Source organism: Mesocricetus auratus, unplaced genomic scaffold (assembly GCF_017639785.1).
Source record: "Mesocricetus auratus isolate SY011 unplaced genomic scaffold, BCM_Maur_2.0 Super-Scaffold_100009, whole genome shotgun sequence".
Taxonomy (NCBI): domain Eukaryota; kingdom Metazoa; phylum Chordata; class Mammalia; order Rodentia; family Cricetidae; genus Mesocricetus; species Mesocricetus auratus.
Window position 1 is genome coordinate 17,346,889 of NW_024429193.1, and position 16,614 is coordinate 17,363,502.

General features: G+C 37.5%; 1 protein-coding gene across 2 annotated transcripts in view; it reads right to left on the reverse strand.

Annotated features, from left to right (window-relative positions):
* The window catches only part of Unc5c (unc-5 netrin receptor C), a 359,028-nt gene that overhangs the window by 49,055 nt on the left and 293,359 nt on the right, over window positions 1-16,614 (reverse strand). The gene's annotated exons all lie outside the window — the stretch shown is intronic.

A 16,614-nucleotide genomic window follows, 5' to 3' on the forward strand; every position in this document is an offset into this window, starting at 1 on the left:
TTCTTTTTTATTTAATCATAACTCCTTGCTTTTGGTCTTCATAGAGGTAAAGCAAGCCTGTCATCACTGGTCAAAGGTTAAGTACCCATTTATCCAGCTGAGCAGTGCTCACCTTGCCAATGTCTGAGATCCACTTTTTTGGATTTTTGGTCATTGCTTATCCCTTTCATTTAATAGGAATCCAGTCGAGACTGCTTGGGGATTGTCCATACAATGACAACTGGGTGTTTTTTTATTTGAAATCATTTGGAAATCAATTAGGCTAAGAGAGTACAAGCTTATTTATGGTAGAGCTTTAGAGCGATGTTTTACACTAACAACCTCATACCACTGACAATGCAGAAGCAACATGGTAAGGAACCCTTTGTCGTCTGAACAAATTCTGAGTAAGAAACAAATGAGAACAGTAACACCATACTAAAAATGTCAATGCAAAGTGGAGGGAAATAGGCACAAATGGATAAAGATGAGGACATAAAGTTTTTGGAATGAGAAATCCATGGAAAGAAATACAAGTCCAACTTATAACTGGCACTCAGTGTTCCCTGAGATTTAATATTCTGCAGCATATGAATTAATCAAATAACATGGTGCCATTTGGATTAATCAAATGAAGATGAACACGAGCATGTGAATTAAACATTCCTAGTAGTACTCAAGGGCAAAAAACTAGAGAGGAACCAGAGGAATCACAATTAATTAGTTCAAAGTGAAGGTCTAGAAGGCTTTAACGGTAAGGGCAACTCCAAACCAGGCTGCAGCTAGATCTTCTGCAGCCAGCAGAGCGTTTGCTTCTCACCAGTCATTTACCTAGTTGGGATTTAATTCTGGGAAACACACAATGCTACTTTAATGAAAGCAAGGCTTGCCGGAGCACAGATAGGTTTGCTCTGAATTAATATTTAATGCTTTATTTTAGAGCAATGATTGCAACCTCCTACTTGGTTTTATAAATATTATATTTCTTATCCCAGTTGTCGGAGTCCATGTACTAGTTTGGCTTTCATTTTTAAACGTCTCTGTGTGGTAATAGCCTTTTTCTATGCGTAGTCTGTGAACTCAATAAAAGGACAACTGGGGCAAATAGAGGCCTTAGAACCCCAAGGACTCAGGGCAAACCTAGTTTACTGTTTTGGAAGGAGAGCCGAGGATGAAGCCCTTCTTTTAGAAGTAAGGGTGCCATTCATAGGACGACTGAGAAATGTATCCTTTTTTGCATGTGACAGGACAAGGACATCAGTGTAAGTCAGAGACTTGGAATGGTTCTGATGGTGGTCTGTAACATGTTGGTCAGCACTTGTAGGGGCCTGCTTGAGGTTGCAGGAACTCCAAATCCCATGAAAGGAAAGCTTCTGTCTAGAGACAAATGATATTCTCTCGAATATATCCTCCTTAAAACAGGTCCTGGTTGTCCTTGATGGCTTATATTCCCACTCACCAGTAAGAGTCTTGTTCTTGATAGGCAAAACAAAGAATAATCAAAATTTATAGTTCCTACTTTATTTTCAAATGTCCCATATTTGTTTAGATCTGGACCATTCAATAACCAAATTGACATCATAAGGTGTGATTCTGAGACTCACATTGAACTCCAGGCAAAGAATTGATACTTCACTCATTTATTCATTCAACGATTCATTGAGCACATACTCTTGAATCTACTATAGTCTCAGTTCTGATCTAGTTATGGTAGAAGATTTCCTTCTGCCCAGAGCTTTCCCTTTGGCATATACTTCATAGAAGTGAGAAGTAAATGACACAATAGACAAAGTCATTATACTATTATAAAGGTTCATTAAAAGCCAAGCCCACAGGCTGAAGATGTAGCTCGGTTGTAGAAGGCTTGCCTATGACATGCAAAGCCCTGGGTTTGATCACTGGCATTGACTGTGTACAGTACCAGGATGGGTGACATACGCTTGTAATCTCTGTTCTTAGGAGGTTAGAAACAGGAAGATCAGAAGTTCAAAGTAATCTTCATCTATGCAGCAAATTCAAGATCAGCCTAGAGTATATGAGACCTGCTTGAAAACATTATTATCCTCACCGTTGTCATTGTTGTTGTCATCATCATCCATATAACAGAAAGAATATGGGGTCTCATTAGAGGGATGCCCAGCAGCAGATCATCTACGACTACTGGCTCACAAAGAAGTTTTAATTTTATTACAAATAAAATGGAAATTACGTGTTTGAAACACAAAACAAGTCACTTTGTGTGTTCTCTACAGAAAATCAACTGTGGAAGGATCAGATCCACAGTATTTCAGTTAATGCGCAGCTGGGAGAAGCTTTTAATACATCAGTATATTTAGTGAAGTACTCGCATTTGAATTTGCTTTCAGTAATACAAAATAGAAAAAAAGACAAACCTAAATGTCTCACTCACTATTAGCTATTTCTCATAGCCAATTAGGACCAATCTAGGCAAACTGTTAGTTTCCTACATGGGAAAACCTAAATCAGACCAATATTAAGTGTGCTCAATGCCCCAATTTGCTGTGTTATGGAAACATTGGGAAAGAGTTTTTGAAGGCAACTCTGAAACCTCTTCCATCTTTTTCTAAACACTTCTGCTGCTACATAAGGAAAACGCCACTTAGGAGGCTGGAATGGGAGATTGCTGCACCCTGTGCATGAGAGAAGAAGAGCATTTGCAGAACTTGTTTTTATGCTTTTCCATCTGATTCGTTTCTCCTGAAACAACAGGGGACATTTTCTTCACTTAATAAGGTGGCCCTGCTGAGTGCAGTCCTAGCAATAACAAGGAACAAGTCCAGCACAACACAGTGCAAAATGACTGTTTTGTAGCATCACTTTGGGACCTAGTTCATATCTTAGGGATTTCACTTAACTTATCTGATATTTACAGAAAGATAAATGAAAGAACATCAGGGAGACTGGCCAATGCAGTGAACTTGAGTTCATGTCCTTGAATTTATCAGCCCGATAGACTTCTGTTTGAATTCCAGCTCTTCCATTCCTTTAGGCAGTGCGAAGTTGGACAAATGACATCTTCCCCCAAGTTTTGTTTCTCTGATCTGTGTGGGAGACTATAGCTTCTTGTTTCTACAGCTGTAGAAGGGAGAAATTAGGCTGCAGCAATATCATTATGAAGCATATTGTTGAGCTGCACTGGCATACTGTGTTCTAAAGGAAATTTTTGGGAGGATGATTGTGGCCTAGTTAATGAGTAACCTCAGAGGACTTGCCGGAATTTCAGTTCCCTGTTGAATGCAGAGCCAAGGAGCCCAGTTTTTCTGAGAAGCCATGGATGATGCCCTCTTTTAAGTACTATGTACTCTTTTAGTGTCCTCATTGTAAGGAGTTTCTGTTTGGCCTTGGTGGCTTCTGGCAAGCACACAGGGACATGCTTCAGGAACAAGTATCCAGGAGCAGAGTGAAAACTGACAGTGGCCTGATTTCCCAACTTGGGGTGCTCCATTTCTCAGTCAGGGATTTGGAAGGGGGCAGAGAGGCCGGCTTTTATTCTTTGGATCCACACGATATTTGGGGGCTTATTTTGGCATTTAGTAACTGAGATCCAAGGACACTAAGTGCCCTGAAATAAGATGAACATTCTTGGGAACAAAATGCACTCCATAATCTCAAAGTCACATCACTCAGATTGGTGTTTTCTCTGTTATAGGCAGGAGGCCTGCAGCAGGACACACTAGCCTTAGCATGTGGGCCAGATGGAGTCAATTCCAAAGCAAGCTACAAGGGAGCTACTCATACCCTATAGCCTCTTAAAAAAACCTTTGAATTCTTAAAGAAGTTTTACTACTAAAGGTGACAGTTTCCTAACCTGGAGTACTAGAAAATGAAGTTTTCATTCTGAAGAAAAAAATAGTTAATCAATGCTATATGCATATACATGCGTGTCTATAAGAGTTGGTGCTAAGATGCCAGAGAACATGTGTGTGCCTCAAAGTACAACTTCCAGGAGACAGTTCTCTTCTCCCACCATAGGATCCAGGTATCAGGGCATCAGGTACTGAATCATCTTGTGGTCCTTCATCATGGAGAAAAGCTTTCAATGAACTTCAAATATCTTAAAAACAAGAGCAGGTTTCTTGAGTGGTTTGTGCAATGCTCCTTTGGCTTCAAAAGCACCTTGTACTTGTTAATAACATCATTTCAAGGGATTACACCGTCTAAGCTCTTCCAGTCAATGAGACTCCGTCCCAAAGGCTAGGAAAGATAATTCCAATAAGAATCCAGGTTTAAATTCAACCTAATGAAGTTTGATTTCAGCCATTCTCTTGTCAGTCATGTTGATATCCAAGATTGCCTTGTCTAAGCCAAGGGTGTCCCATTCACATTTGTGTTGACTCTAGACTTGGACTGCTACTATCATCCTACCCATTTTCTGGTTAGTGGTAGAAAAGTGACATTTTAAAAAAGTGACTCCCATTTTATTTGAGGTCATCTATTCCAGGGTTGGGACTGCCCATATTTTCCAACTGATATCTAGTTGTTTTAAAAATCAGAGTCCATATCCAACTATTATAAAATGGAAAGAGACAATTCTTTAGTTTCAAATTTCAGTAATAATGCATAGTCTTTGTAAGCATGGTCAGTACCTGGAATCTGCACAGTTACATGCCTGAATGTAGCCTATTTGGTGGGCGTTACTAGGAGAAGTCTATAAACTCCAATTTCCCCAAATGCTGCAACTACTTTTATTTTTCTAGTTTTAAAAAAATGATTCTTTCATGAAATATGAATATTAGCTGACAGCAAATTTATCTTATGATTGAACGAATTTAATGTTAACTACTTTTATTCTATAAATAATATTTTCATAACAAAATTATTGTGATGGCTAATTTTGATTGTCAACTTGACAGGATTTATAGTCACCATGGAAACAAACCTTGGCATATCGCTGAGGAATATTTTGGGTAAAGGAAATTAAGCTGGGGAGACTCACTCTTAATGTGGGTAGTAGCATTTTCTCACATCTGGAGTTACTGATTCAGATATGTAGGCCAGTCTCTATCTCCCACGTTGGGACTACAGGCACATGGCATTGTATGGGTGTTAGAGAGCAGCACCCAAGTTATCATGCCTGCATAGCATCTCCCAACCCCAGGAAAAATAAAATAAAATGACAAATCAGTAAGACCAGAAAAGATGTCTGAGGATAGCAGGAATAAAAATGAGAAAGATTTGGGTTTATATAGTAGCTTCAGCATTTATCTGTGGGTCTCAGGTTGGTCAGTAGTTTCTAGTCATTGTTTCATTTTCTTACTTTGCACAACAGAATAATTATTAGTGGTAGTCAAAAGACCCGTCTACGAAGTTACTTTTTCTATCTTTTGAGTACTAATTAAATTGAACTCAAGTCATTTTGACTCTATTTAGCCATGTCTGACATTGAAGGGTACAGTCGGGAACAATTTCAGTTAGAGCCTAATGGCACATCATTATATAAAAACAGAACAGAATTAAAATTAAAACTAAAATTCTTTTAACTATAAAAAAGATATGATACTTTTATGCCCTCTAAAATTTGAGAACTCCTGACCCAGACTTAGGGAATATTAAAAAGGAAAGCATGTGTGTAGATGCTGTGGGAATTAAAACTCTTTGAAACCAAGCTAGTCAAAATGGAGATGCTATGGTTTTGTAAGGATTCTTGCTTGTCTTCAAGGTTTACTCAATCTTCTGATGTGGCATTGTTTGTATGACCTTAACATGCATAGACAGACTTCAGGATGCTGCAAGACCTTTAGAGGAGAGGACCATTTCTTCTCTGAGATGATGACGATGACATCATAACTCACCAGTTACACAGCATAAATCAACAGTGCCCGTCTGTGTTAACTGCATTCTTTACAAGTTTGTGGTTCTTTTGTTTGATTTTTCTGTTGCAGATGAAGTCTTACTGTGTGTATTCTGGTCTGGAACTTACTAGGTAGCCTCAGCTTACCTCAGCTTTGTGCCTTGTGCTGGGATTATTGGCATGAGCCACCACTCCTGATTCAAATTAATATTTCCAAATCACCAAATGTTAGTTATCCATTTGGCATACACTCATTAGAAAACTTCCCAAGACTTGATTTCATTTAAGACCTAATCATTAGAAGAATCTCCTCCAGGTAGACTTGCCCTTTCCTTGACCTGGCTGCCTGGTCTGTTTGCCAGTGATTGCACAACAACTTCACACACGGGATGTTTGCCTCTCGATCACATTTCTTCTGATGCAAATTTCCTTGTTAAGCCTCAGGAGTGAGTCCACAATAAACATGCCCAGGTTCGTTTCTGTTCCCCTCCAAGTCAGGGCTTATTTTATAAACCCATTGGACCACTAATGATGTCAAAGTTCAGGTTTGTTAAAAACACACAAGGTCGTTTATTATAATTTACCCACTCTTCTGAGGATTTATTATTGACGGGGCTTACAGGAATCCAAGTAAATGAATATGTAAAATGTGAGACATAACGAGAAAAATGGAAAGAGAAAATTTCTTATCACCATGTCAGTCATCTGAGGATGCTGTGGCTATTTGTCGCCCCATCTTTTAGAGGACACTGGCCATGCCACACCTAGTTGGTTCATGACCTTGTTTGTAATAGTTGCCATGCATGCCTTATGAAAAAAGGTAGATGATGTATAGCAATCCAACAGAGAAAAGGTCTTATCTCTGGACTCACAGTGGATGCAGCATAAATGCCTAAAATTCATCTCATTTTACAATCCAGTTTAAGCATCAGTTGCCCAAGTGCTTTTATGATGGAGAACCCAAAACAATAAATGTTTTAAAGGAAGAATAAAATATTATTATATTCAGGTGATTACACTCATAACAAAGACCTCAGACAGAAAAAAATAAAAAATGTGGAATCATGAACTAAGATGACTTAATACTATAGTGTGTTAGCCGATCTGTTGACTTTTGAGGGTAAAATAAAACTTGATCTAACACCCTTGGACTAAATCCATTTTCCTCTGCTTGTTGGTGTGGCCTAAAAAGTGACATCTATTCTGATCCTCCAGAGATACCACTAGAGGGGAAAGGGCTTGCTATTGTCTCCTCGCACTAACCTCTTAGGGCTCCTAGGTGTTTATCATGTTTCTGAGGTCTAAGGTTTCTGACCACATCCTTGCTCTCAAAAGCAGGAAAATGTTTTAGCAGAATGTTGAAAGGCAGACCACACTGACTATGCTGGAGATTATTGAGGACTGTGGTGATCAGGAAGCCCATGGGCAGAATATTTATTTGCCATTCTTGACACTGGGCACATCAAGAACTCTAGAAAACATAGCTATTACATCAACTTTTAACTGTGTGTTCACTGTCTGACACTCACAGCTATGCTTTCCTACCAAACTGCTGTGCTGACAAGAATTTTGCTGGAAAGTGACTAGCACCTTAACAAGTGCCCACTGCAGGCATCATTCTAAAGCAAGGGAATGATCATTTGGTAGGTAAACAATTTCCCAATGTCATAAGCACCTGGGTTTGCAGGAGCCCTGGTGTGCAGTGTGTTCGCACTGAAATTCACATGCAGAGAGTTCTACTACTTCCTCCAGGGAGAACCGATGGAAGAGCTGTGTGACATGCAAATGTTTTAATGAGTAGAAAGTGCTAAATTTGCACAGTGGGTAATATTTTCATTTTCCAGCGTCAGGGGGTTCATTGACGCAGACAGACCCAGGCAATTCTTGTTTGGAAATTGCAATTTATATTTGTCTTCTATAGCATAAACTCTCTTCAGTGAGAAGTAATTCTAACTTCACATTTGAACTCTTACAATACTGATGTGGGAATTCAAATTTGAAATGGGATTAAAAGCTGAAAGTCACAGGATTGTTTGGAGAAATGTACCAAAATTTATTCCAGTCTTTGGACAACTATTTTTCAAAGAAAGATAAACATGGATTAAACTATTATAAAATATTACCTGCTCTGAAAAATAACCAATGGATTGCAACATAAACTAGTTTGTTTGTTGGATTAGCATTATTTAAAGATTTCTTAAGGGCCCTGTTATTCTCTTGTTCTCTCTCCATGTGTATCATGCTTCTCTCTGTCATCAGCCCATCTCATGCAATCCTATTACAAAGCTATACTTTAAATACAGGGGGCAGCTTCCTTCATATAATTTTCAGGGTATCCAAGAAAATGAAATATTTTAATAGGCAATCAGTACAATATCTCCTACAGCACTGCCTTCTGGATAGGAATCACTAAATAAAAATCATGGAAATTGTTGTGGGGTTTATTTCTTCATCATATCAGAAAAATAGACATTTTATTTTCAATATTTTGTTTGTTTCTTTGCTATAATCCATGCTGGTCAATGTAACAAAATACTCTAGTGTTTGAAATTATTTAATTCTTTTAAAAAATTAATAATGTGGCCACAAAAATGTTCAGTTTCTTTGGAGGTTATTTGGAGAGTTTGATGCCTTTAATTGCTAATGTATTTAGTACACTCACACTAACTCCTCAAAGTTTTAATTTGGAGAAACAATGTGTTGTGTCTAAAACAGCAACTGCTTGTTTTGTCCTAGGTCAATAAAGTTGTGTCTGCTCTGTCTCTGTCTCTGTTTCTGTCTTTGTCTCTCTGTCTCTGTCTGTCTCTCTGTCTCTGTCTCTGTCTCTGTCTATCTCTCTCTCTATGTATGTATGTAACTTCCTAAAACAAACTGATATATGTGAATTGCCTGAATTTAGTAGAACTTTGTCAATATCTTAAGTATTTGGATCCTGTTGTACAAATGTCATTTCACGGCTTTGCACAATGAATCTGATATGTCAAACGTTCTAAAATAAGGGTGGTTGTAAGCACTGGGTGGTACATGAATAACAGGCAACTGTGAGATAATGGAAAACCAGAATTCAATTCCAAATCCCCATGTCTTTAGAATACTTGATTTACTGGCTTCTAGTATCTCTTGCCAACCTGGATTTTCTACAACCAGACATTTTTGCTAGTATTTTATTAAATACTGTTATTAATTATCTAATTTGAATCAACATGGCCAAGATCTTAAGATAAACCAGAAATACTGCTATATCTCAAATTCAGAAGACCTACTGTCAGATCATGCTGGGACATTATCCTTCCCTCAACATTTCTTTTTAAAAATGCCATTTATAGTTAGAAATATAATGGAATACCAAATACAATGAAAGTGCAGAACAGCAATCATTTAGAAAAAGAAAAATGTACTTATAGTCTCATAAGCCCAGGGACAGAATAATTGTCATCAATAATTCTCTAAGTTTACTTGTAGATGGTTATACAAAATGCATATATAAACCCAAAACCTGCTTTTCTGGGTTTGGATCATGAAAATATTTTGGTGCATGCATTATTATGTATTTCTTACTTTTTTTTTAAAGACAGGGTTTCTCTGTGTATCTTGGACTCTCCTGGAACTCACTCTGTAAGCCAGGCTAGCCTCAAACTCACAGAGATCCGCCTGCCTCTGTCTCCTGAGTGCTGGGATTAAAGGCATGTCACTGCCGCTACCACCACCACCACCCTGTGGTTATGTATTTCTTTTTTTTTTTAATTTATTTATTTATTTTTTTAAATTTTATTTTCCAGTTTAAATTTAGATAAGAATCAAGGTTGCTTCACAAGTCAGTTCCAGGTCCCTCTCCCATTCCCTCCCTTCCTCCCGTGCCCTCCCCCCGTTATCCCCTCATTTCTCCAGGGAGGGTGAGGCCCTCCATGGGGGTGTCCATAGTGTGTCATTTCATATAGGGCAGGGCCTAGACCCTTTCCCAAGAGTTCAGGGTGAGAGTGCACCTCACATTGTTCTATTGGAGTCCAAAGTCCGTGTGTATACTTGGGATGGGTACTGATCTGCTGCCCAAGGCTCAATAGAATCCCTAGGCCTCTTCACTGACACCCAGATTCAGGGGGTCTTGATCAGTCCCATGCTGGCTTCCCAGGCTAATGCCTGGGATTCAAGAGTTAACCTTTGTCTGGTCAGCTGTTTCTGGGGGTTAGACCAGCCCAGTCTTAATCCCTTTGATCATCAGTCCTCCCTCTCTGTTACTGGCTTTCTTGAGTTCAGCTCAGTACTTAACCAAGGGAGTCTGCCTCTTCTTTGATCAGCCACTAAATAAAGTTTCTGTTTCCCAGACTCTCTGGCCATAGGATTGTAGGCTGGCACTCCCCAGATCTATGTCTAAAATCCGTATATGAGAGAGTACATGCCATGTTTCTCTTTTTGTGACTGGGTTACCTCACTCAGGATGGTTTCTTCTAGTGTCATCCATTTGCCTGTGAATCTCATGATTCCATTATTTTTTTCTGCTGAATAGTACTCCATTGTGTAGATGTACCACATTTTCTCTAACCACTCTTCGGGTGAGGGACATCTAGGTTGCTTCCAAGTTCTGGCTATTACAAATAAAGCTGCTATAAACATAGTGGAACAGACATCTTTGTTGTATGAATGGGCATCTTTTGGATATATGCCTAAGAGTGGAGTTGCTGGGTCTTATGGTAGGTTTATTCCCATTTTTCTGAGGAATCTCCATACTGATTTCCAAAGTGGCTGAACCAGATCTTCTCTCCCACCAACGAGACCAGGAAACCAGAGGAGGCAGGGAGACCAGGGGAGTAGCTGTTCCGGATCAGGTACAACAGGACCCAGCATAGGGTCCAGGGGACCAGGTAGGAGGCTAAGCGCCCCAGATTCCTGTTCTTCTTCTCCACCCACGGGACCAGCATTTGGACAAGGAATAGAAGAACCACCAGATTATTGGACTTGCTAGCACCCACCAAAAGGGAACTCTGGTCCCCAGATCAGTAAGGGGCTCTCTTTCTGCACCCACTAGAAGAAGAGATGGGAAAGAGACAATGCAAAAACACAGTCAGCAACAGAAAAACATATATGAAACTGCCAGATTCTAGAGACTCCACACCAGCAAGACCCCAACATTCTAATGCGAACGAAGCAGAAGAGAACGACCTTAAAAGCACTTTCATGAAAATGATAGAGGCCCTAAAAGAGGATATTGGAAAATCCCTCAAAGAAATAGAAGAAAAAACAAACCAAAAAATGCAAGAATTGGAAGAAAAAACAAACCAAAAAAGGCAGAAAATGGAAGAAGAAATGAAGCAAAAAATGCAAGAAATGGAAGAAAAAACAAAGCAAAAAATGCAAGAATTGGAAGAAGAATCATACCAAAAAAGGCAGGAAATGGAAGAAGAAACAAAGCAAAAAATGCAAGAAATGGTAGAAAAAACAAAGCAAAAAATGAAAAAAATGGAAGAAGAAACAAACCAAAAAAGGCAGGAAATGGAAGAAGAAACAAAGCACAAAATGCGAGAAATGGAACAAAAAACAAACCAAAAAATGCAAGAAATGGAAGAAATAACAAACCAAAAAATTCATAAAAGGCAACAAACGGACGAACAGATAAACAGAAAATTGCAAGAAGCAATGCAAACACTGCAAGGGTTGAAAACTGAAATAGAGTCATTAAAAAAAACACAATCTGAAGAAAGGCAGAAAATAGAAAAGCTGGACAAACAGACAGGCACTACCAATACAAGCATTACCAACAGAATAGAAGAGATGGAAGAGAGAATCTCAAGTGTTGAAGATACGCTAGGAGAAATGGATTTATCAACCAAAGAAAACCTTAAATCCAACAAATCCTTAACACAAAACATTCAGGAAATATGGGACACCATGAAAAGACCAAACCTAAGAATAATAGGTATAGAAGAAGGAGAAGAAATCCAGCTCAAAGGGGCAGAAGGCGTATTCAACAAAATCATAGAAGAAAACTTTCCCAATCTTAAGAAAGGCATGCCAATGAAGGTACAAGAAGCCTACAGAACACCAAATAGAGTGGACCACAAAAAAAAAATTCCCTCGCCACATAATAATCAAGACCCCAAACATACAGAATAAAGAAAGAATATTAAGAGCAGCTAAGGAAAAAGGTCAAGTAACATATAAAGGCAGACCTATCAGAATTACACCTGATTTCTCCATGGAAACGCTGAAAGCCAGAAGGTCCTGGATAGATATTCTACCTACACTAAGAGACCATGGATGCCAGCCCAGACTACTGTACCCGGCAAAGCTCTCAATCACTATAGACGGAGAAAACAAGATATTCCATGACAAAACTAGATTCAAGCAATATGGTTATGTATTTCTTAACCACTGCAGTTTTAAAAGTTGTCTTTATGATCTTGAGTGCTCAGCTTTGGTGATATGTGTATTTCAGCAGCAATGTGAGAGCCAGAAGAAGCGGAGGAGCGTTGTCCTGTAGACATGGCATGGATGCTGTGCACGCGAGCTCACAGCAGCTGTGGTGTTACCTGAGTAAGACCCGCGCACAATCAAACCAGCTCACACTTCCAGCATGGAGAAGGGGTTCCAGAGGCCCAACACCTAGTTTAAGAGCTCTTGGGAGTTCATAGCTGCTGGGAAAGTGAGAGTTACTTTTCTTTGTTTTGTGGCTGCCTGGTACTTTGCCACGGTGAATGATCTCACTAGTTGCAATAATTTGACTCAATGGTTTTAATTTTTAAAAATCTTTTCCGGAAATAATTATGAAGATCTTAATATCCACAAGTAAAACACAAGTTTCTACTACAAATGCATCAACATTTAGCATAATTACCTATTCAAAATGTTAGATACTTTTATGACTGTTCCTCAAAACTCTGGGTGTGTATGTGTGCTACACATGTGTGTTCATATGTGCTCTTTGTGACAGCATTTGTAGAGGTCAGAAGTCAACACTGAATGTCTTCCTCTGGTTTCAATGTTAATATTTGGGACATTTTCTCTTCATTAAGACGTCTTATGAAACCATTGGTAACTTGGTAAGCAATTGAAAGTTGCTTCAAATGGAAATTAAACATTTTAAAACTGCAGAGTCTAAGCAAATTAATTCTATGAATTAGATCTATGAATGAAATAGTAACTAATATGTACTTAGTCATAATGAGAAATGAAACTAAATAATGGTCACAACTGATAATCCAAGATTTTAATCAGCTATTAAAAATAGATATTGTAAGTTCCCTGTCTTCATTTTTAATTTTTCTCAGTGTGGTTTAACTCTTGAACTCATCAAAAGCATGAAGCCAGATTTCTTTCTATAGGTTTTAAATTTCCTTTGACAAAGTGAGTTTAGTTCACTTACATTGTAGTTCTTGAAATGTGTATATTTCTTTCTGCCATCTTGCTTACTGTTCTTTATTTTCTTCCTTTCCTACCCTTAAAATTTCTACCTTGGCTTTATAATATATTCAATTCATATATTTGTAGACAGTAACAGTCTTACCATTATATCTGGATCATTTAAGTCAATAAAATATAATGTGAAAAAAATTACTATTTTCTTCCACTATAATACATGGAATTTAAAATACTGAACCAGTTTATAACTTCATAGATTCTACATTAATATCATTTAGTTTCTCCTCAATTTCAGCTAACCTCTAATTAGTCTTTATTTGATAGTACCAATTTTTAAAAATTAGTTCTATTTTGTTGTTCACTCAGTGAGTTTTATGAGAAGCAAATGAAACTTTTATCTTACAATCTACAGTTTTGTTTTCTTGATTAAAAAATGTCAGATTTCTGCCTTTAATCCCTGAACTCGGGAGGCAGAGGCAAGCAGATCTCTGTGAGTTTGAGGCCAGCATGGTCTACAGAGAGAGTTCCAGAATAGTCTCCAAAACAATACAGAGACACCCCGTCTCAAAACAAACAAACAAACAAAAAAGTCAGATTTCCTCATGTTAATTTTCAATTGCACCACATTTGTTCATATAACATAAATCCCAGTTTCCTGAATTTTTCTTCACCTTTATCTGTATCTCTATCTATCTATCTTAATAAATAATCATGTTTAAATTTTTCAACATTCTATTTGATTCCCCCAATGTACCCAAACTTGTAACAATATACTTTGCTTTACTTGCTGTTGCCCTGAGTCCCTGTGATTCCATGTTAACTCCTTTGCTTTGTTTTAGGTTTTCCCTATACTAGATTATTCTCTTGGGAGATTTTAAAGTATGATTTCATGCAATTTTCAGGAATGGGCTTATTTTCTCATACGCCAATGGACTTAGATTGCAGATGGGACTTGTCAGTGGCTTACGTTTTTGCTATGTTGCCTCAAATGCTGTTCCAAGGATGCTAATTACATATCTCTCTGGTTTTTTTTTTTTTTTTTTTTGCTTTCTGTAGCACATCTTAAGCTCCATACCACAGCTGGGTATAGCATTGTGGTTTTACTACAGATTTTACTTAAATGAATACTTCATTTTCCTTTTCCCTACTATGATTTTCTTGTGGTTTCTTTAGAATTGTTGGCAAAAAAGTTTTACTTGTTTTTCGTGGTGAGCAGCAATGAATGAATTACAGCTTTACTTCTTATTCCAAATCTCAGCCCAATTCTTTCACTAAGCCTCTGACCCTAATATAAATCCTGACTCCCACATACTCTAAGACCCAAACCATGTCCATTTTGGCACTTGGCCACTCTGGTGTCTCCCACACAGTTCCCTTTCCCTTTGTCTTTCAACTACCTTCCTGGGCTGGTAGATTTTTTTCTTCTTTCTGTCCTCTCTCTCTCTCTCTCTCTCTCTCTCTCTCTCTCTCTCTCTCTCTCTCTCTCTCTCTCTCTCTCTCTGTGTGTGTGTGTGTGATTAATGGTATTCAAGTCTGTAACATTTTATCTAATGTGTCTCAAAGGTTCTTATCTTTTTAGGTATTAAAGAATAAATATGTCATAATTCGGTTCTTTTGGGGAAAATGATGACTAAATGTTGACAACAGAATTTTCTATTAATTTCCCCTTTCATAGATCTTAAATGCCAATTTAGCTCTTTGAAAAAAATATACTCTTGATTTCTACTGAGATCTATCAGTAACTTGGAGCTTCTTTTACCCAGCAGTATACCAATATTCATAACAGAATTAGTTATATGTAATTTTGAGTAGAATTATTTTATTTCATAGTAGGTCTGATATTGCATAAGCCAGCTTTTGTTTTAATTAATATTATTGATTTGCTAAATAACAAATTCAAAATAAGAATTAACCCAAAGCATTGGCAATTGCAACTCTGTGACTTTCTGTTCTAGTCCACTCCTTTCTCATTACATGGACATTGTATCTCTTCCAAACTTTGTAGTTTTCTTGTTAAAACAGCTTTTGTTTTCTAACCAAAGGAAATATTATATTTTTGTAAAACTTTGGCAGCAATTCTTCTCCAGAAATCCCAAGCTTAGTAGGAAACAGAGGCTAGAAGGTCTCACAGTAAAACACTGTAATTATACAGCAAAGCAATCTCTCTGCTGTTGTTTTATCACCTAGGAAATCGATAGTAGTGTAGACTACAATTCTCTGCTGGGCTAGAGTAGATCTAGGGGGATAGATGAGAGAGTTTATTGACTTAGTAGGAACTGCTGGCATAAGAAATCACAGCAGCAGGAAAAGATGGCTTTTTATCTGAACAACTTTAATCCAAACTCCAAAATGTTTTTAATAAGAGACTTGATTTAAAAAAAAGGAAGAAGAAAACACATAAATTAACAAATCCAAAATACTGCCTATGTCCCAAACTTCCTTCGTAGTTATAAGCCTACTGCCAACCATTATTGCAGATAAATATTCAATCATAAGGAAAAAAATTCCATTATGGCTGTGAGAAATGCCATATATATGGTCTTAGTTTGAATGCCTAGCGTTCGACAAATATCTTAGCTTAGAAAGTATTTTGTAGAAGAAACGTCCAATGTCCCAGCATGTGGTAGTATATTCTTTGTAAACTATCTTGCCAAGGATTTTAAATATATAGTGTAGAAGCAGAAGGTATTGTATCTATCAATGTTGAGTTATTATATGGAGAAAGGATGAAAGTATTAAAGGAAAAAATCCCTGATTGAAATATTTGTACTTCTCAATTACATCAAATAGCTGATTTCATACTAAGGAATAATATGAAATAATAAAAAGGTGGCATATTCATGCTCTTATTTTTGATCCTTAATTAAAATTTATGCCTTGGCCTGGGGATGAAGCCTACATCTCTAGATAGGCAATTAATAAACAGCTGTCTTCTCTTTATTTTCATGATTCTAGCAAGAACAGTGTCGTACATGGTAGCTATCACAAATCATCAGAAGATTAGGAATATGTCAATGTTTGTGAAACACAATTGAGAGACACCTGGATTTTCATTCAACATGAGCAACATTATTATGTATTTGTACTTTAAGTAAGACTCCTTTTGAAAGGTCTCTGTGTATATAGAATCTGAAAAGTAAACAAAGTTTGGATTGTGTGGTAAAAACCATGTACTTGGTCTTAAATAATAAACACAATCACTCCTCTGTGAATACATCTCATTATATATGCAACATGCATGAGGAATGTCAACATTTGGCACTCATTAGTTCAGATTCACCATGGCACATTGTTTAATCCATTTACCTGAAAAAAATCTATGCACTTTATTTTATTGTCAGGAAAAGAGATGATAAATTCTGAACATCTAAGAGCTCTTCAACAAATAGTTAGGAGTTTGCAGGTGTGAGACACTGGCTATCATTTCACTGACACAATTCTTTATATAAGGCATGAAAAATAGAATATAG